The sequence below is a fragment of the Macrotis lagotis genome, chromosome 1 (genome assembly GCF_037893015.1).
Source record: "Macrotis lagotis isolate mMagLag1 chromosome 1, bilby.v1.9.chrom.fasta, whole genome shotgun sequence".
Taxonomy (NCBI): domain Eukaryota; kingdom Metazoa; phylum Chordata; class Mammalia; order Peramelemorphia; family Peramelidae; genus Macrotis; species Macrotis lagotis.
Genome location: NC_133658.1, coordinates 297272355 through 297293446, shown reverse-complemented (window position 1 = coordinate 297293446; position 21092 = coordinate 297272355). Strand labels below are relative to the sequence as shown.

The following is a 21092-nucleotide window of genomic DNA, read 5'->3' as shown; positions in this document are numbered from 1 at the left end:
CTACCTTGGTTTCCTTATCTGTAAAATGGGGATAATAGCATCTACTTCCAGTATATTAAGTATACAGTGAAATAATATATATGTAAAAACATTTTGCTAAATTCAAAGTACTATATTAATGCAAACTTTTATTATTAGCTATCAATTATTATTTTTCAAGCATAGCCATAGCAATCTTTTGATGATGAGCCTTTCTGTATCTAGTCTGAGGACTATGTAAAGCCTTTCCAGCTTAATAGCAAAAAAACTAAAAACTGCCAGAGCTTGTGCTTCATTATTGTTGTTCAGTCATTTTCCAGTTGGGACTGACTCTTCATAATCCATTTTGGGTTTTCTTGGCAAAGATACTGGAGTGGTTTGCCATTTCCTTCTGCAGCTCATTTTCTAGATAAAGAACTGAGGCAAACAAGTTAAGAAAGTTGCCCAGGGTCACACAACTAGAAAAATTAGAAAGAATTAGAAAAAAAATTCAAATCTGAGGCCAGATTTGAATTTAGGAAGATGAATCTTCCTGTCTCCAGGCCCAGCATGCCATCCACTGTGATAGCTAGCTGATCATTTAACTTCACTAGTATAATATTTTCAAATATCTAGGTCATTTTCTATGCCATATTAAGTCATGAATTACACATGAAATATGATGTGATAAAACACCTAACTAGCAAATGAAAAAAATTAATAAATTTCAACCTACTAAAATACCCTTTAAAAAGATATCATCAAAAAAATGCATAACTGGAAGAAGAAATGAGCCAGTCATGCAGTTAGAAGGAGGGACACCTAATGGTCAGCCTCAGTACTTCATTGACATCTATAAAACAGTAAAGTAAATAGAGGAAAGCCTCCAGTATATCAATAAGATCCTCTAGCAAAGACTTATAAAATTTGTACAAGAATAGCATACAGTCTCAAAATGTTGAGAATCCATGATATACTGGTGAAAGGAGTACTGGAACTAATGAGATCCCTTTAAGCATTAGTTTTATTACTATACAATGTTTTATGGGTTGATTTTTATTTTTGTTCAGCCTTTTTGTACATGAACCATAGTTTGTCCCTGGAAATGATAAACCCTCATATAAGCTTTCTATCATTCTATAGTCATTGATTCAAAATATTTATAAAGTTCTTTGCAGATCTTAAATCATTGTTTCAATGTAGGCTAATTATTAATTCAACAAATACTTATTAAGTACCTGCTATTTTCTTTTTTTGTTTATTTATTTATTTAATTTTGGATTTTACAATTTTCCCCCTAATCTTGCTTCCCCCCCCAACAGTAGCCTGTATGATAGTCTTTACATTGTTTCCATGTTATAAATTAATCTAAATTGAATGTGTTGAGAGAGAACATATCCTTAAGGAAAAAAAAATATTAGAGATAGCAAAATTGCATAATAAAATAATGTGTGTGTTTTTAAATTCAAGGTAACAGTCTTTGATCTTTGTTCAAACTCCATAATTCTTTCTCTGGGTACAGATGGTATTCTCTATTGCAGATACCTGAAAATTGTCCCTGATTGTTGCACTGATGGAATGAGCAAGTCCATTAAGACTGATCATCAACCCCATGTTGCTATTATGGTGTACAGTATTCTTCTGGTTCTGCTCATCTCACTCAGCATCAGTTCATTCAACTCCTTCTAGGCTTCTCTGAATTCCCAGCCCTCCTGGTTTCTAATAGAACAATAGTGTTCCATAACAGTACTTGCTATTTTCAAGACACTGGACTAGGCACTGGGGATACAAAGATACAGTGGAAAACACCTGCCAGCAAGATGTTACTAGACCAGGACAGGAGGTGGGCTGTGCTAAATAGTATTAGAAATTACTGTTATTATTAATAATGGACATTTACATAATATTTTATGATTTACAAGCATTTTACATATAATATCTCATTTGTTCCTAAAAGATTTCATGATGAAGTGGGTGATACCAATAACCAATACTTGAGGGTTAGCAATGAACTTTTCTCACAAATTTGAGATAAGTAATATCTATATTATTCTCCCCATTTGATAGATGAAGTAACTGAGGCTCAGACATGCCAATAACTTATTCATACTGGTCAGTAATTGGCAGAGCTCAGAATGCCCAGAATTTCAAACTCAAATCTAGCGTTCTTCTCACTTTCTATCACCTTGGTGGAACAGAATGGGATTCTGAAGAAATGATTCATTTAAAACTCTTAATGATGAACTTGGTAAATATCAAACTAGTCTTATGATCTATAAATTTAGTGCAATAAGAATGAGGTAATGATGTGTTTTATAACCACTGAAGAGCTGTGAAGTTGAAAATGATCTCCACATGAATGTCACGGTGTAAAGAGTAAGAATAGAACAAAGAATCCTTTTATATAACTATGTCCCCAGCATTTCTTTCCACTCATAGTAAATGAATTCTAGAGTCATAGGGAAATAGGCCCCTAAACTCCCACATCTTCCCTTTCACCTGTCACAGTTCTTTGACTTTCATCATTAGCAATTAATTTTTTTTCAGCTTTAATCTTGTACAGAGTTAAAAATGGTAGAGTAAAATGCACATTAGTTTGTATCAAGCATTATTGTTTGGTCCTTTAGACATATCTAACTTCATGTGGCCCCATGGAGTGGTTTGCTATTTCTTTCACCAGTGTGTTTTACAGATTAGAACTTGAGATAAATAGGGGTTAAGTGACTTGCCCACACACTAGTAAATGTCTGAGATAGGATTTGAAGTCAAATTTTCCTGACACCAGGCCTCATGCTCCATCCCTGGCTCCACTTAGCTGCCAGGGAAACATGGTTCAAATGCTAACTCTGATACTTACTAGATCTGTGATCTTGGGCAAATGCCTTCACCCTTTTGAATAAGTCCTAATTTGGGGCTAATAATATTTCTTTCTTTTTTTTTTAAGGTTTTTTTTGCAAGGCAAATGGGGTTAAGTGGATTGCCCAAGGCCACCCAGCTAGGTAATTATTAAGTGTCTGAGACCAGATTTCAACCCAGGTACTTCTGACTCCAGGGCCGGTGCTTTATTCACTGTGCCACCTAGCCACCCTGGCTAATAATATTTCTGTGACATAAATTATCCAGATGAATTCACTTTATCGGTTTGGATAAGAATGGACCTTAGAAATCAGCCAAACCAAGTCATTTTAGAGATGAGGAAACCCAATGATTAGAGGGAAGAAGTAACTTGCTTAGCTCACACATGTAGTAAGTAGAAGAGTAGGTATGCTCATAGGGTTATTGTAGTAAAGATTTGGTAAATCTTATAGCACTATATTATTGTGAGTTTTACCATTATTTGGAATGAGAGGACTTTGATGCAAATCAAAGTTCTGCATTCTTCTATATATAATCTTGGATAAGTCCCTTTATACTCTCTAGCCCTCAGTATCCTCATCTGTATTTGTAAAGTGAGGGGATTGGACATGATTATTTCTGAGGTCCCTTCTAGTTCAAAATTCTATGCTCTACTAAAATTCAAATTTATCTGGGAAGAAAGACATGTTTAGTTTTCACCAATAACATTTTAAGAAGAAGAAACAAGAAACATGGGAGAGGAGACAAAGTCAAAATGTATATGCTCTGAAGTTTTGTTTAGTTCCCCCTCTAAAGTATACATCCCCCTAGACTATCCAATCACTTCCAATCTCCCCACCTGTAAGTAAACTTTTTTTAGTTCTTTGAACTCTGATACCATTTCGTTGTATCTTTTATATATGTTAGAGTTTGTGCCCCTTTTAGACTTTACCAAATGGATGCTCTTAAAAAGGAAAGATAAGAGATAATGAAAAATAAAAGAAAGGGCTATTTAGATAAAAATGAAACATTCTATAACTTTAGGGGGTTTGAGGCTTTAAATAATTTAATTACATATGAAAAATATCAATAAGCAATTAACTTCCCATAGGGAATATATAGTACCTTTGTTCTCAACCACACATTATACAAAAACCCCTATAGGAATATTAGAATATAGAATATTAGAATATTAGAATATAGAAATATAACTATGGCATTACCATAAGTTAAGAGGGATTTCTCACCAAAAAGACCCAACTCTGAGCCAGGAGTGATTAACAAATAAAATAGATTATACCTCTCTTAACCTGACTTGGAATTTCTCTTAATATCTCTTCCTGCTGAATTTTGTTGCTATTAGATAGAAATGCTGGTGATTTGTTTGGATTTATTTTATATCCTACAACTTTGCTAAAGTTGTAAATTATAGTAACTAGATTTTTTGTTGACTCTCTAGGGTTCTCTAAGTTATACTATCATGCCATCTATGAAAAAAGTGATAATTTTTGTTTCCTTGTTCCCTATGTTTATTCCTTCAATATCTTTTTTTCTTATTTTATTTCTATAACTAGAATTTCTAGGACAATATTGAATAATAGTCATCTTTGCTTCACACCTTATCTTACTGGAAAGGCCTCTAGTTACTCCCCATTATAGATAAGGTTAGCTCTTGGTTTTAGATAGATACTACTTATCATTTCATGAAAAACTCCATTTATTTTTATGCTTTCTAGTATTAGTGTTGTAGTTTATAAAAAAATAAAAACATAACTCCCAAATAAACCTTTTTCTATGTCTAGTGATATAATCATGTAATTTTTATTGTTTTTAAAATTGATACGATCAATTATATTTATAGTTTTCATAATATTGAACTGAACCAGCCTTTTCTGCATTACACATATAAATACAGTCAGGTCATATATTTCTGTAAACTCCTTGCTGGTATTTTATTTAATAATTTTGCATCAAGAAAATGATAAATATTGGAGGGTATGTGGGAAAATTGGGGAACTAATGCATTACTGGTGGCATTTTGTGATTATTCCCAAAGATCTAAAACATTGTGTTACTACTACTAGGTCTGTATTCCAAGGAGATCATAAAAAAAGGAAAAGGACACACATGGACAAAAATATTTGTAGCAACTTTTTTTGTGGTAAAAGAATTGCAAACTGAGGGGATGCCCAACAACAGTGGCTAAACAAGTTATGGTATATGAATGTATTGGAACACAATTGTTCTTTTAGAAATGATGAGTAGGTGTATTTCAGAAAAACCTTGACTTACATGAACTGATGATGAGTGAAGTAAGCAGTAGGGGAACACTGTACCTATGTGTAATGATCAATTATGTGAGGATCAACTATGATAGATTTAGCTATTCTCAGAAAGATAGCAATTAGAGATAATTCTAAAAGACTTGAGATGGGAAATGCCATCCATATTTAGAGAAGAACTATGGTGTTTGAATGCAGATCAAAGCATACCATTTTTCACATTTCTTTATTTGTACTTCAATTTTTTTCTTGTGTTTTTTTCCCTTTTGTTCTGATTCTTCTTTCACAATATGACCAATATTATTTAACATGATTTAACATGATTCTACATGTATAGTCTATGTCAGATTGCTTGCTATCTTGGGGAGAATGGAGGAAGCAGTAAAACTATTTTTATATTTAATTGGAAAAATATTGTGAAAAGTAGAATATTTTTCATCAATATTAACTTAGGCAAATTGGTCTATAGTCTTCTTTTCCCATTTTTGCTCTCCCTGTATTAGGTACCAAAATCATATTTGTGTCGTAAGTATTAAACCATATTTGTGTCATTAGCAGACTTTGGTATGACTCTTTTACTTTTCAAAAAAGTTTATAAAATATTAGAATTACTTGTTCTTTAAATATTTGGTAGAATTTTCTTGTATCTGGTCATGTGTTTTTTTCTTAAAGATATCATTTATGGCTTGTTAAATTTCTTTTAAAGGTAGAGTTATTTAAATATTTTATTCCTTTTTCTATTAATGTAGGCAATTTACATTTTCAATAAATATTCATCCAATTAATTTATATTATCAGATATATTAGTATATATCTGAGCAAAATAACTTCTAAGAATTGTTTCAATGGCTATACATTTACCCTTTTCATTTTTTGTACTGGTGATTTAGTTTTCTTCTAAATGCTTTCTTAATATTTCTAAAATAAGCAACAGGGAATAAGGAACAGGGGAGGGTTGATCTGCTTCCAAAACATAGAATATTATTGCACTGTAAGAAATGACAAAAAAGAAGGCTTGAGAGAAATCCAGGACCAGATATCTGTATGCGCTATTGCAGAGTGAAGCAATTCATGTGTTTGTGTGTGTATGTGTGTGTGTGTGTGTGTGTATGAAAGGGAGAAGAATTTATATAACAATACTGTAAAGAAAAACAACTTTGAAAGACTTAGGAACTATATTAAATGAAATGATTCCAGAGAACTAATGATGAAACAGACTATTCACCTCCTAAAAGAGAGGTGATGGAGTCAGTTACAGAATGAGCCTTTTTTGAGGGAGGGGGGAGAAAGAGGGTAGGAATTTATTTCGCATAACTATGCAGATTTTTTTACAAGGACTTTCTTTTTCTTTTCTTTTTTTAAAATATGTGGGAGAGTAAGGAAGTAGGGGGAGACTGATAGGGTTTCAAGAAAGAAAAAAGAAAAAAGTAAAAAGGAAGGAGGCCAAAGAAAGAAGGTGATTCAAAGAAACTATACATTTTTTAATGCATAGAAAAGGATAGAAGGAAACAGACAAGGACACCTTTGAAAGTTATAGACTGCATTTGCTATATAGTTAAATGGAAAAGCAAACTGCATATAGAAGATATTTATAGTTTCACTGAAATGTTATTTCTATTCTACTTTGTATATGGAAATGTTCCTTTTATTTCATGTTTAAGTTCAGAATAAAAAATATAATTAAATACCAACTGTATACAAGTTCTCTTTTTGAAAAAATATTTTATTTATTTAAGGCAATGGGGTTGTGACTTGCCCAAGGTCACACAGCTAGGCAATTATTAAGTGTCTGAGGTCAGATTTGAATTCAGATCCTCCTGACTCAGTGCTCTATCCACTGTGACACCCAGCTACCCCTACATACAAGTTCTCTTTTAAATGTTGAGGAATAGTATGGTACAAAGGAAGAGCAACAGACAGATTTGGCATCAGGATTTTGTGGTTATTCAATCATTCAGTCATATTCAACTCTTTGTGATCCCATGGACCATAACACAAGACCATAACACAACATGAACATAACACTCTACTATCACTCAAAACCTGTCCAAGTTCATGTTTCCATGACACTGTCTATCCATCTAATCCTCTGTTTTCCCCTTTTCCTTTTGTCTTCAATCTTTCCCAGCATCAGGGTCTTTTCCAATGAGCCTGACTTCTGATTATGTAGCCAAATTATTTAAGCTTCAGTTTCAGTATTTGATCTTCCAGTGAATACTCTGAATTAATGTATTTAAGTATTGACTGATTTGACCTCCCTGTTGTCTAAGGGATTCTCAAAAGTCTTCTCCAGCACCACAAATTGAAAGTGTTGATTCTTTGGCACTTATTTTTCCATAAGGAACTATAAAGTTCAATTCTCACAGGCATACACTGTGACTGGAAAAATCATAGCTTTGACCATATGTACCTATATTGGCAAGGTGACATCTTTGCTTTTTAGTATGCTGTCCAGATTTGGCATAGCTTTCCTTACAAGGAGCCAGAATCTTTTAATTTCATGGCTTCAGTCAACATCTGCAGAGATCTTTGAGCCCAAGGATATAAAATCTGACACTGCTTCCCTTTCTTCTCCCTGTATTTGGCATTAAGGTGCTTCCATTTAAATCTCTGTTCTGTCATTTGCTTCCCATATGACAATGGGCAATTTGTTCAACCTCTTTAGGCTTCAGTTTCCTCTTTTGTAAAATGGTGACTTTTGAGGTCTATTTAAGTTTTAAATTCTACTAACAAGAATAAAATAAAACACAGTACCTAACAGAGCCATGACAATGAATTTTTTCACTTGTGACAAAAATAAAGACATGAATGGTAGCTCAGAAAAAAAAAACTTTTATTATAGGAGAGACTGGTTACAATACCCCCCCCCAAGACCATTCCTCATATACACAAGAGATTAGGGGAATGTCTGACCCATACTGGGCACTGCAATAATAGGACCATAGAGGGATGGAGGCCTAGGAGGACTTATACCACATAGCAGCAGAGTAGAGGATTTTTTTCTGTCTTAATAGTGTTTTATTTTTTTAAATTATATGTAATAATAATAATAATTTTCAGAATTCATTTTTGTAAGATTTTGAGTTCCAAATTTTTCTCTTTCCCTTCCTCCTCCCTCACAGTTGAGGATTTTAAGGCAAGACAGAAGGAAGGTATTGAACTGGGGGCAAGTGAGTGTGTTCTCCTACTAGATGTAGGTGCTCTGGGGCAAACACTCAATTGGCAATATCAATGAGTATGATCTGAACCAGATTAAAATAACAAAATAAATAAAAATGCAGTTAAGCATAAATATTAACATGTGATTTTCTAAATCGATATGCTTTCTTATATATGGTTTGGTGATATCATTTCTATCTGAGTTTGCTACCACTGCTTTGGAGCAAAGCCCTTTTCATCTTTAGCTTGATTCTGCTCTGGTCCTACCATCACAGAGTAGGGAAAGATTTCATCTGGCAGAGATGGGTGTTCCCCTGCATATGTATCCTCTGTATAAGTGTATAAAAATAACTTTTATTTCTTTTATCGGGTCTTCCCCCCATGGGGCAACCCTAAGGCTACTATTTATTTTATAATGTGTTAATTTCAGCTGCTTTAATTGCTATGCTAGATTTTAGATAATATAATTAGTGTTTTAATTCTGTATACCAGCTTTCCAAGGCAATTTTGCAAAGGCCACAATTTTGAAATCAAACAAATAAAGAATAAATAATAGCTGAGATTATTATAGCTACACCCTCTCCCAGTAGAATTAAAATTGCATATTTCACAGCAGTTTTAAAAAGAAAAATGCTGTACCATTATTCCTCTGATTAAGGTCATGCTGTGATTGATGTAAAGAGGTATTGAGAAGGCAGCACAATGTAGTTCAAAGGGCACTGGACAAGAAGTCAGGGAATTCCATTTTAAACTTAATTACAAATTTTCTGAGTTGGAAAGGACTTAAAGTCATCTATTCAATGCTAAAATATACACTGAAAAGGAATCCCACTATAGTAAAAAAAATTGTTGAAAGAGCTTAGATTTGGAGTCTGAGGGCCTGGGCTCAGGTTTGTTCTAGAGCAACTCATTTTATTCCTCTTGGTCTCAATTTCTTCATATGTAAAATGAAGAGGTTGGGCTAAAGGACTGCCAAGTTCCCTTACAACTTTATTTTTTTTAATTTTTTTGTTTTTTTTAAATATTTATTTATTCTTATTTTGTACAAATAATGTTTTTTATACATTAATAAAATATTCTTGTTTAAGAGTAAACAAAATGACCCCTCCCCCCAAAAAATATAGATTTGCTTGAGTGATAAAGTAAAGGGGAGAGAAAAAAATTAAAATTAAAATAAAAAAATAATAGTAATAATTGTAGGTATGGCCAGGTGGCGCAGTGGATGGAGCACCAGCCCTGGAGCCATGAGCACCGGAGCCCACATCTGGCCCCATACACCCAACAATCACCCAGACGTGTGACATGCAAGCCACCCCAACCACACTGCCCTGCAAAAACCAAAAAAAAGAAAAAAAAAGACCCAAAATAAAATAAAATAAAATAGTAATAATAGTAGGGGTGGCTGGGTGGCAGACAGAGCACTGGCCCTTGAGCCAGGAGCACCCAGGTCCGAATCCGGCCTCAGACACCCAACGATCACCCCACTTTGCAGCCCCAGGCAGGCCACCCAGCCCCATTTCCCCTGCACCCCCCCAAAATAATAATAATAAAAAATGTGCTTCAATCTATGTTCCAACACCACCAACTCTGTTGTGGGCAGATCACATTCTTAATGACAAGTCCATCACAAAAGTTACTTCCATATCTTTCCACTGTTGCCATTGCTGATCGCAACTCCCTCCTTTCGTATTTCTCCACTAACATGTACTATATTTTCTCTTTCCTTTCACTCTGACTCTGCTGTAGGATAGCTGAGTGGTGCAGCAGACAGATCCCTGGCCCTGGGGCCAAGAGGCCCAGAGCCCCCATACCACCCCTTAGGTCCAGCATCCATCTGGCCCTATGGTCCCAGACAGGCCATCCAATCCCAGCCCCTTGCAAGAAGTTAAAAAGAAAATGTGTTATATCTGACCACTCTCCCCCCCATGGTCCATCCTCTCCTCCATCATTCACATCCCCACCCCTTCCCTCTGTCCCCCTTCTCTCCTTTTTTTTTTCAGGTTTTTTTTGCAAGGCAAATGGGGTTAAGTGGCTTGCTCGAGGCCACACAGCTAGGTAATTATTAAGTGTCTGAGACTGGATTTGAGAACCCAGGTACTCCTGACTCCAAGGCCAGTGCTTTATCCACTACGCCACCTAGTCGCCCCTTCTCTCCTTCTTACTCCAGATGTCTATACCCCATTGAGTATATATGCTGTTTCCTCTCCTAACCACTTCTGATGAGAGCAAAGATTCCCTCATTCCCCCTTGCCTTCCCCCCTTTCATATCATTGCAATAGCTCATTGTAATAAAGAAAAATCTTATTATATGAAATATCTTGGCCTATCCCCCTCTCCTTTTTCTTTCTCCCATTACATTTCCCTTTTTTCTATTGACTCCATTTTTACACCATATTTTATCTTCAAGTTCAGCTTTCTCCTGTGCTTCACCTATAAAATCTCCTTCTACATGCTCTGTTAATTGAGAAGGTTCATATAAGTATTATCACTATCATTTTTCTATACAGGAATACATGCAGTTCATCATCATTAAGTCCCTCATATTTTCCCCTTCTCCTCCAATCTCTATGCTTCACCTGAGTCCTGTATTTGAAGATCAAATCTTCTGTTCAGCTCTGGCCATTCCAACAGGAACATTTGAAATTCCCCTAGTTCACTGAAAATCCATCTTTTTCCCTGGAAGAGAACATTCGGTTTTGCTGGGTAGTTGATTCTCAGTTGCATTCTAAGCTCTTTTGCCTTCTGGTATATTATATTCCAAGCCCTATGAGCTTTTACTGTAGTTGCCGCTAAGTCCTGTGAGATCCCGATTGCAACTCCACAGTATTTGAATTGTGTCCTTCTGGCTACTTGTAATATTTTCTCTTTGACTTGGGAGTTCTGGAACTTGGCTATAATATTCCTAGGGGTTGGTTTTTTGGGATCTCTTTCTCAGGGGGATTGGTAGATTCTCTCCATTTCTATTTTGCCCTCTGCTTCTAGGATATCAGGGCAATTTTCCTGTAGTAATTATTTGAAAATGATGTCAAGGCTCTTTTCCTGATCATGACTTTCAGGTATTCCAATAATTTTTTTTTTTGCAAGGCAAATGAGGTTAAGTGGCTTGCCCAAGGCCACACAGCTAGATAATTATTAAGTGTCTGAGACCGGATTTCAACCCAGGTACTCCTGACTCCAAGGCTGATGCTTTATCCACTACGCCACCTAGCCGCCCCCATTCCAATAATTTTTAAATTATCTTTCCTAAATCTGTTTTCTATATCAATTGTTTTTTCAATGTGATGTTTCACATTTTCTTCTCATTTTTCATTCTTTTGGTTTCGAAGTATTGAGTCCTGATTTTTCATAAATTCATCAATCTCCCTGAGTTCTATTCTTTGTCTGAAGGATTTGTTTTCCTCAGAGAGCTTTCTTATCTCCTTTTCCATCTGGCCAATTCTGCTTTTTAAAGCATTCTTCTCCTCAATAACTTTTTGAACTGTTTTATCCGTTTGACCTAAGTTGGTTTTTAGCATGCTATTTTCTTCAGCATTTTTTTGGATTTCCTTGACTAAGCTGCTGACTTCATTTTTATGTTTTTCCTTCATCTCTCACATTTCTTTTCCTAGTTTTTCTTCTAACTTCCTCATTTGATTTTCAAAGTCTTTTTTGAGCTCTGTCATAGCCTGAGCCCAATTTCTGTTTTTCTTGAAGTCTTTAGATGCAGGAGCTTGTGCTTCCTCATCTTAAGACTGAGTGTTTTGATCCTTCTTGGGCTCACAGGCAAAATATTTCTCAATGGTGTTCCTGCTTTTTCTCTGCTTGTTCATTTTCCCAGCCTAAGCCTGTTTTTGAGGTGCTTCCTGAGCTTTTGGGATACTCCCACAAGGATCTCAGTGTGTGAGGCTCTGTCTTCCCTCCTGGTCTGTGAATGACCATAAGTGCCCCCCCTCTGCCATGGCTGAGATGGGGGGGCCCTGCCATTCTATGGGGGTGCCTAGACTTCGATAAGGATCTGAGTGTGGTCAGAACAACTAGGGTCCTGTTCCATGGCAGTCTCTTTCTCCACTCCCCTTCCTAGGTTCAATGGGCTCATGCCCTGGGGGCTCCTGCTTACCAGCCCCACCTGCTTCAGTTTCCTGAATCTGGACTGCCTTGGCCACACTGCTTGCTGTGTGCCCTGGGGGCTGGGCTTCATGTGCTCCCTCTGGCAGAGGTCCCCCCCAATTCCCCCAAGTTGTGCCCAGTGTTCCCCGGGGCATAGGTCAGAAAACTCCCCTGCTACTGTGAGCCCCAGCTCTCAGCACTCTGGGGCTGCCTCCGGGAGGCTGAAGTTCTTTCACTCTGGTGGGCCACCCCTCTGGTAGGCTGCCCCTCCAACCCCAGGGAGCAGACCCTTTCTGCTCATTTCCAGGTTCCTTGAATAGGAGAACTGCTTCACTGGGTCCCTCTTTGAGTTCTGTCTCTCGAAAATTTAGTTAGAGTTCTTAGCTTATAAGTTTTATGAGAGACTGCCTAAGAGAGGATCCTCTATTGTTGCCATCTTGGCTCCAGCCCCCTGTGGTCCCCCTTACAACTTTAAATCTGTGTTTCAGGGATCCTCAGGGAGTAGTCATCCAGCCTCAAGTTGAAGATCCCCAGGAATGGAAAGTTTACTACCAAAGATGTAGGTTCTTTTTGGGCACATTCCCTTTATGTGTGTCAAGGTCAAACATTGGTCAAAGACAATGATTTATGATGTAAACTCTCCAATTTCTGCTTTAGAGAGGGTGTTTTTTTATCACTCTTTTTTGTCTTATTAGCACTGCCTTCTATGCTACTGAAGAGAAGCCAAAGAACTCTGAGAAACCGAGCTAAGTGAATCTTTTTCAACTCTTTACGACCACTTTATTTATTTTTAGTTTTTGCTAGGCAATGGGGTTAAGTGGCTTGCCCAAGGCCACACAACTAGGTAATTATTAAGTGTCTGAGGCTGGATTTGAGCTCAGGTACTCCTGACTCCAGGGCTGATGCTCTATCCACTGCGCCACCTAGTTCTATGCACTGCACCACCTAGCCACCCCGACGACCACTTTAAAGAAAATAAAAAAAGCCAACAAGAAAAATGAAACCCTGGAATTTATTCACCTGGTTCAAAAATTCATTATTGTCCAAGGACACATTCTTTTCTTTCTAAATGGGTTATTTAAGGAATTCCAGGGTTATCTAGGAATTCATGATCTTTTCTCTAAGCAAGCTTGGTCCTGGAATTTCTCTGCCCAGGAACTCCATCACTGCTTATTCGCTTCCATTTCTATTATCTTTTGGTCCTTGGAGGGACCCTGTAGATATTTGGGCTTTCCTTCCAGGTGCCTAAAATCCAATTTCTGCAACCTCTAGCTCTTCTTTAGCTCTAGTTCTTTCTTTATATCTCCCTCATTTTAAAACTCATATCTAAATATATATGAATTGATTTTTAGTTAATCAATAATCTTTAATATGTTTCAGGAGACCAACAAACATTCAGGGATAGGAGAATTTATACTCCATTAAGGAGACATCTTCAATGCTAAAATAGAAGTCTCAACTTTTGATCTTGTTAACTTGATTAATAAAGAGGTTAGCGTTGTCCTAGACACATTCTCTCACATGTGGCCCAATACAGAAAAATCTCTCTGGGAATCTAATGAATCTCCATACTGTCTTATATCTCAATCAATGCAGCAGTTACATTTAATTCTTTCCTGGATACCTTTGCCCAGTAAGTTAAATTTCATCAGTTGGCCTTTGTAAAGATGGTTGATCAAGTCTGTAACACAACCACTTTTCCCTTCTACTTTTTAAAATTCCTAGCTTCTTTCAAGGCTCTGTTCAAACCTACTACTTGAGATCTTTTCTAATCTCTTCTAGCTATTAGATTTGTACTTTCCTATATTACTTTGTATAAACAAATATATCGCAGGTCTAAAATTCTACCTCTAGTCTCTTTTCTGAACTTTAGCTCCATATCACCAATTGTCCACTGCATATTTTCAAAGTGAAGGTCCCATAAGTATCTTAAGCCTTATATATTCAAAACAGAACTCATTATCTTTCCCTCAAATCCATCTTCTTTTTCTTACTTCTCTATTTCTGCTAAAGATAATTCTAATTGCAAAATGAAATGAATAGAACCAAGAGAACATTTCAAGCTGTAAGGTGATCAACTGTGAATGATTTAGCTATTCTCAGCAATACAATGGTCCAAAACAGCTCTGAAGGATTTATGAAGAAAAATGCTATCCACCATCTGAGAAAGAACTGATGGAGTCTAAATATAGATCAAAGCAAAATTTTTTTAACTTTATTTTTCTTGGGATTTTTTGGTCTATTTTCTCTTATAACATAACTATTGTGGAAATGTTTTTCATGACTACATATGTATAACCTATAATCAAATTGATTGCCTTTTCAATAATGGAGGTGGGGAGGGAGGGAGAGAATTTGGAACTTAAAATTTTTAAAATGAATTGTTTTTACATGTGATTTGGGGAAAATAAAATACTAAATAAATATAAAAAAATTAAGTGTCTGAGGCTGGATTTGAACTCAGGTACTCCTGACTCCAGGTCCAGTGCTCTATCCACTGTGCTACCTAGTCACCCAAAGATAGATTTTTAATCTAGTGTTTTAGTCATTCCTAATCCCAACTTTGAAATTATTCTTGCCTCCTCATTTTTTTAAAGAAATATTACAGCTTTTATGAAGTTATTATAAAATATCAGGACTCCTACACATAAACTGATGTATATATAAATTTAAAATTATCTGTGTACTAATTTTACTTCTTAGCTTGACTTTCTAATAAATCTTTAGCTTCATTGATTTTGGCCGCTACATAAGGAAATCCTCCCTTGTCTGGGTGGTTTAAAAGCATGATTCGTTGGTGAGCATACCTAATTTTTCCCTTTATTGGCTGTAGGACTTACTCCTAATATTAGTGCTGCTTCTCGCTTTGTCATTTTGGGTTCAAATCTGCCTCTGTAATAGCCACCACTGAAGGCACATTTTGGTAGACTTCGAATAGCTTGCTTTACTTGAGGTTGCACATGCTTCATGGTTTGCAAAACATAGCGGCCTGCAAATCCTGCAGCAGCAACTGTCAGTCCAACTGCTACCATTGTGCTGGCCATGGCTGGGCCCCGCGGCGGCCCTGCTGCACCCCCGGCGCCTCGGCTCCTGCAGCACCTAGAGCGCCCACACCCGGGTCACCCACAGCGGCTGCCGCAAAACACCTTGGCTCCTCATTTTTCCACACTTCTCATAGTTAGTCAGTTGTCAAGTCTAATTGATTCTATCTCCTTAATGTCTCTGATATCTGTCCTCCTTCTCCACTCTATTTCAGGCCCTTTATCACTTGGCTCTGGGACTATTGCTATAATTTACTAATTGGTCTTCTTGCCTCATGTATTTTCCCTTTTTCATGCTCCATACATTTATTGAAGTGATTTTCTTAAAGCATTGGTCTGAAGTACTAGATCCTCAAAGATAAAGAGCAAAAAGGAAAAAGTTATATCTCTAGCTCTCTCTATCTCTATCTCTATCTCTATCTCTATCTCTATCTCTATCTCTATCTCTATCTCTATTTCTGTCTCTGTCTCTGTTTCTATATCTCTATCTCTATCTCTATTTATAGCAGCTCTTTAATGATGGTAAAGAATTAAAAATTGAGAGGATGCCTATCAATTAGGGAATGGATGAAAAGGTTGTAGTATTTGGAAGTCTGTATTGTTCTGCTTGTCTCCATGGGACAAAATCAGGAGCAACATATATGCATTGCAAAGAGCCGGATTTCCGGTCAAAGTAAAGAAAGACTTTCTAACAATGAGAACGGTTCAAAAATAGAAGGTGCTACCTCTCAAAGTCAAGGATTTCCCCTCAGAAATCTTCAAGCAGAAGCTGGATGACTTCTCTTCAGAGATATTGTAGAAAGGAATCTGGGTAGCTAGATGGTGCGGTGGTTAGATTACCAGCCCTAAAATCAGGAGGACCTGAATGCAAATGTGATGTTAGAAACTTGACACTTATTAGCTGAATGATATAGTTAAGTCACTTAACCCTGAGTGTCTCACATCCAAGACCATTTCCAGTCATCCTGATTCATATCTGGCCTCTGAACCCATATAGTTTCAGAGGAGCTCACTCAAATCCAATTTACTTTCTTATCAAGGCATCATTTCCCTGTTGTCAAGGTCTTCTTCATGAATGAAGGACTAACATCATATGGTGGTGATGGAATACTATTATGCTATAAGAAATGATGGGCACAAGTGGTGATGAAACTATCCATATTTTCTGATACTGTGATGTTTTACTTAGAAATCCCAGGGAATTAGCAAAGATTAAGATAATAATTAATAGTTTCACTGAAGTGGCAGACTGAAAAATAAACCTACAAAAACTGATGTCATTTCTATGCAATAATAACAGAAGACAGTAATGGCAAGGGAAATTCCATTCAAAATAACTACAAAGATCCATAAACTATTTAGAAATCAGTCTACAATTGGATACCCAATATTTGTATAGATTTAATTACAAAATTATTCTTAAAAAATAAATAATAACCCAAATGGCTAGAGAATATTCAGTGCTTTTGGCTGGGCCATGTCAACATAATAAAAATGATAACACTATCAAAATTAATTTACAGATTTAATGTTATACCAGTCAGACTACAAAGGGATACTTAACAGACCTAGATTAAATAATATCAAAATTCATTGCCAAAATATCTGTTATTTAAGTAAGTAATGAAAAAAGGTAGAAAAAAATAGGGAAAGATTCTTAGCTCTCATATATATTGTAATGCAATATAAGGCAATCACCACAAACCATTCTATACTGATTAAAAATTAGAATTGTAGATAAATGAAACAGATTAGAGAGGATTCAGAAATAAAGTCAAAAACCCAGCGTTCAAAAAACTTGTTCATAACCTGACTCCAACTGGGAGAAGCCTCAGAACTAGTTCATCTCCCTCATTTTAAAGGCAAGAAAACTGAGGTCAAGAAAGGAGAAATGATGTGTCCAATCAAACATGGTATAGAGGAAAAAGCATTGGACCTTGACTCAAAAGACCTGGATTTTAGCCCTGGTTCTGCCACTAATTGGCTTTTCGACCTTGAGAAAATCACATATTCTTCTTGAACCACAGTTCCCTCTTCTTTAAATTGAATCGTCAAGTCCTCAAGTTGGAAAGGGTTGTAGAGGTCAACTTCACAGAATCCAAGAGTTCAAAGTTGGAATGGATTTTAGAGACCATCTAGCTCAACTCATACCTAAATGGGAATTTCATTTCAGAAGTGGTCATATAATACCCCTCCCCCCTCCCCCATGAAGTCCTTCTACTTTCTAAGAAAACTCATTTTACTTTTGTATGACATTAATTGTTACATAAAATCTACCTCTCTATAACCTTCTTTGTTGTGTGATGCTTAATTCTGACCCTTGCTGCCAAGCAGGATAAATCTAAACCCTCTGTCATGTGACAGTCTTTCAAATATTTGAAGATAGCTATCTTAGTTCCCCAAGCTCTCCTTTTCTTCTTGGAGTTAACCATTCTGGGGTTCTTCATTCTCCTAATTATCTTGGTCATTTTCCTCTAGATATACCTCAACTTGTCAGTCACTCAGTCAACAAACAATTAGTAAACACTATATATGCAAGATTTAAAGAGAGAGAGAGAGAGAGAGAGAGAGAGAGAGAGAGAGAGAGAGCAGTGCTTTGCTGGCCACCAGAGGGCAATTGGCATAGAGAAGCCTAGTTTACTACCCCATCACCAACAGCTCACATTTTCAATCAAGTAGCATTGGTTGTTTTTTTTTTAATTGAATCTGGGGATGAAAGGATACATTACTTAACACATTAACAATATGAAGTTTACTGTTCCTTACTCAGTATCTGGATTCTCCACTCTTTCCAACAATCATAGGACTAAAATACTCAACTTATGATCAAATAATTTATTGAACAATGCAGAAATGAAAGGATTAAGCCATCCTACACATAGTCATCTGCCTCCAGTCATTTTCCCAAAATCTTCCTCCTCTTCTTCTTCAGTTCTATCTAATGTGGTTGGGGAAACTCCCATACCATTTGTGCCAGGAAATCAAGGCAATGAAAAGAAACAAAGTGTACAGACTCTCAGCTCTAGAACAGAGACTATGCCAAGGAAAGTTGAGGGAAGAGTGGTGAGAAAGGTAATCTTCTCCAGTTTACCAGCCTGATGGGAGCCATGGTAATTATCAAAAATCTTGGAATTTGGAATCGATTTGAATTTCCTCTGTAGTCCTGGACAGCTCGAGGTTCTAGATGCAGCACTATCTGGCCAAGTTTCTTCACAATATTTAATAAAAGTCTAATATTTCTTCAATGTAATGGCAAGAAACCCCTGTTCTCCATGGCCTACATAGTGATCAGAAAATTTGAATCTCTAGGACAGCAGGCAAAAGAGAAAATTAGCCTATATGCTAATGTCCAGATCTCATCCCTTTTGTACTAGTGTGCAACATGGGAGAGGTGGGTAGGGTGTTCATGAGACTCTCTCTGCCAGTCCCTCTCTCTGAATTATTATCATCATCCTGGGTAAAATAAGTCAAATTGTTAAGTGATCAGGGAATGAATACAGGTTACAACTATTTTAGAGTTTTGTTAGAAATTAAAGCCAAATCCACTAATCTTTCATTTCCTTTTGTGAAAATTGGAACATCTAACTTTCTCCAGTATTCTGCCATCTCTATTATTCTCTGTAGTCACTCAAAAGTTACTGAGAGTGATTCAGCAGTGACATTTTGCAGTTCTTGAAGGACTCTTACCAGGCAAGTCAAATCATCAACACCATCTTCTTTGCCACTTTCTCTCAGATTCTAGGGGAGATAACCTAGAACTCTTATCCTAAGAGCTTTGGGAAGAAGAGCAATACTCTTTCCATTTCCACTCCTAGACCATCACTGCTTCTAGCCCAATCCCTAAAGAAATTATTCATGGGAACAATCCCTTTTTTTACAATTGATATTTTATTTATTTTATTTTTCCAATTATATTTTATGAAAGTTTTTCAACATTCACCCATATGTATATGAATATTTTAAAATCACATAATTTCTTTTCATTCTCTCTTTCCACACCCCCTGCCCCTCAGTGGCAAACAGTCTGATGAATATTATACATTTATTTTTAACAATTTACAGATTAGTCATTTTCTGTGTGAGGAATTAGAATTAAGGGGGGGGGGACCATGAGATAGGAAAGAAAAGCATAAGAAAAAAATTTTAAATGTGAAAGGAGTGTTCATTTAGATTTTTGTAGGTTTTTTTGGTTTTGTTTTGTTTTTCTTCCTCTGGATATGGATAGTATTGTCCATAGCAGGTCTCCTAGGATTGTCCTAGTTCTCTCAACTGCTGAGAGGAGCTGTATCCATCAAGGTTGATTAATTCACAATGTTGTAGTTAATGTGTACAATGCTCTCTGGTTCTATTTCCTTCACTCAGCATCAATTCCTCTAATTTCTCTCATGCTTCGTTAGAGTCCTTCAGAGACCATTTGTGGTTTCTTATAGAACAATATTATTCCGTAACATTCATATTCCATAGCTTGTTAAGCCATTCCTTAATAGATGAGTATCCCCTCAATTTTCAATTCTCTACTATTACAAAAAGAGCTGCTATAAATATTTTGGAACATGTGGGACTTCCCATTTTTCATGATTTCTTCTGAATATAGGCCTAGTATTGGCATTGCTGGGTCAAAGGGTATGATCAGTTTTATTGTTTGGGTATCATTCCATATTGCTCTCCAGAGTGGTTGGATCAGTTCACAACTCCATCAACAATGCATTAATGTCCCAATCCTCCCACTGCCTCTCCACTATTGACCATTTTCTATAGGAGTAATTCTTGAGGAGAAGGGGCCAGTCATCCTCAGAATTGTAATGCACAGGGTAGGCAAGCTATCCATCTGAAGCAATAAAGTCCCCTGATGGAGAGATAGGAAGGTATATCATCTGGGTGAATCAAACTACCACTACCATTTCCCTCTAGATCTAAGGCCAAGAGTACTAGGAATAGTATCACTGCAAAGCACTTGCTTTCAGCCTAGCCCCTACAGCCATTGTCTAGGAAATCAGACCTTCTGAAGAAGGATCTGGCTTCTGCCCTGTCTCATCTTTGGTCATAGGAATTTCAGAAAGGAAAGAAATAATTTGGGAAAGTTCTCACCACCAAAGACTTTGTTATTATAAAATGGCTCAATAGCAGAAAGAAGTCTGATTTTATCAGCGAAAGTAAATTAAAGAAAAGGTATCATCCAGCTGCTTTGCTGCCACACCCTAGGACTCTTAAGCTTTCTTATTTGATTTGCTACTGAAATATCCTTTTTCTCCCTATTAGAACAGGGACTTTTTACTGTTTTTTGGTTTGAATCAATAGCATTTAGCACAGTGCTTTGCATGTAGAAAGCACTTAAGTGCTCATTCATTCATCCATATTGTCATTGAGTGTATTTTTCCAGTGATTTGAACTCCTCCAGACAAGTATTCTTTTACTATCTCCTCATTTATCTTTAGCTCCAATGACCGATTAACTAATTATATTTCATCTTTTCCAATAGAAAAACATTCTTATTTTATAGAAGAAACAGAAGCTAAATAATAAAGAGTAGTTCTCCTTTTATTCCACCATCCATCATAATTTTTTCATCCAACCTGAGCAATCCTTTGAGTTGTCTTTCTTCAAAATTTAGCTGAGAGCTCTTTTCGTTATTCTTAGCATTCATCCACAAATTTAGTTCATCTTGGGCTTTAATACTACTAATAATATTCTTACAAGATCATGCCACTTTAAAAAATTATTATTCATTGTA

The 21092-nt window shown here is 36.4% G+C and overlaps 1 protein-coding gene and 1 pseudogene across 1 annotated transcript in view; one reads left to right on the top strand and one right to left on the bottom strand.

The window, feature by feature from the left end:
- The window catches only part of CD40 (CD40 molecule), a 69348-nt gene that overhangs the window by 23505 nt on the left and 24751 nt on the right, over window positions 1–21092 (top strand). The window lies entirely within an intron of this gene.
- On the bottom strand, window positions 14933–15368 carry LOC141516838 (mitochondrial import inner membrane translocase subunit TIM14 pseudogene; annotated as a pseudogene).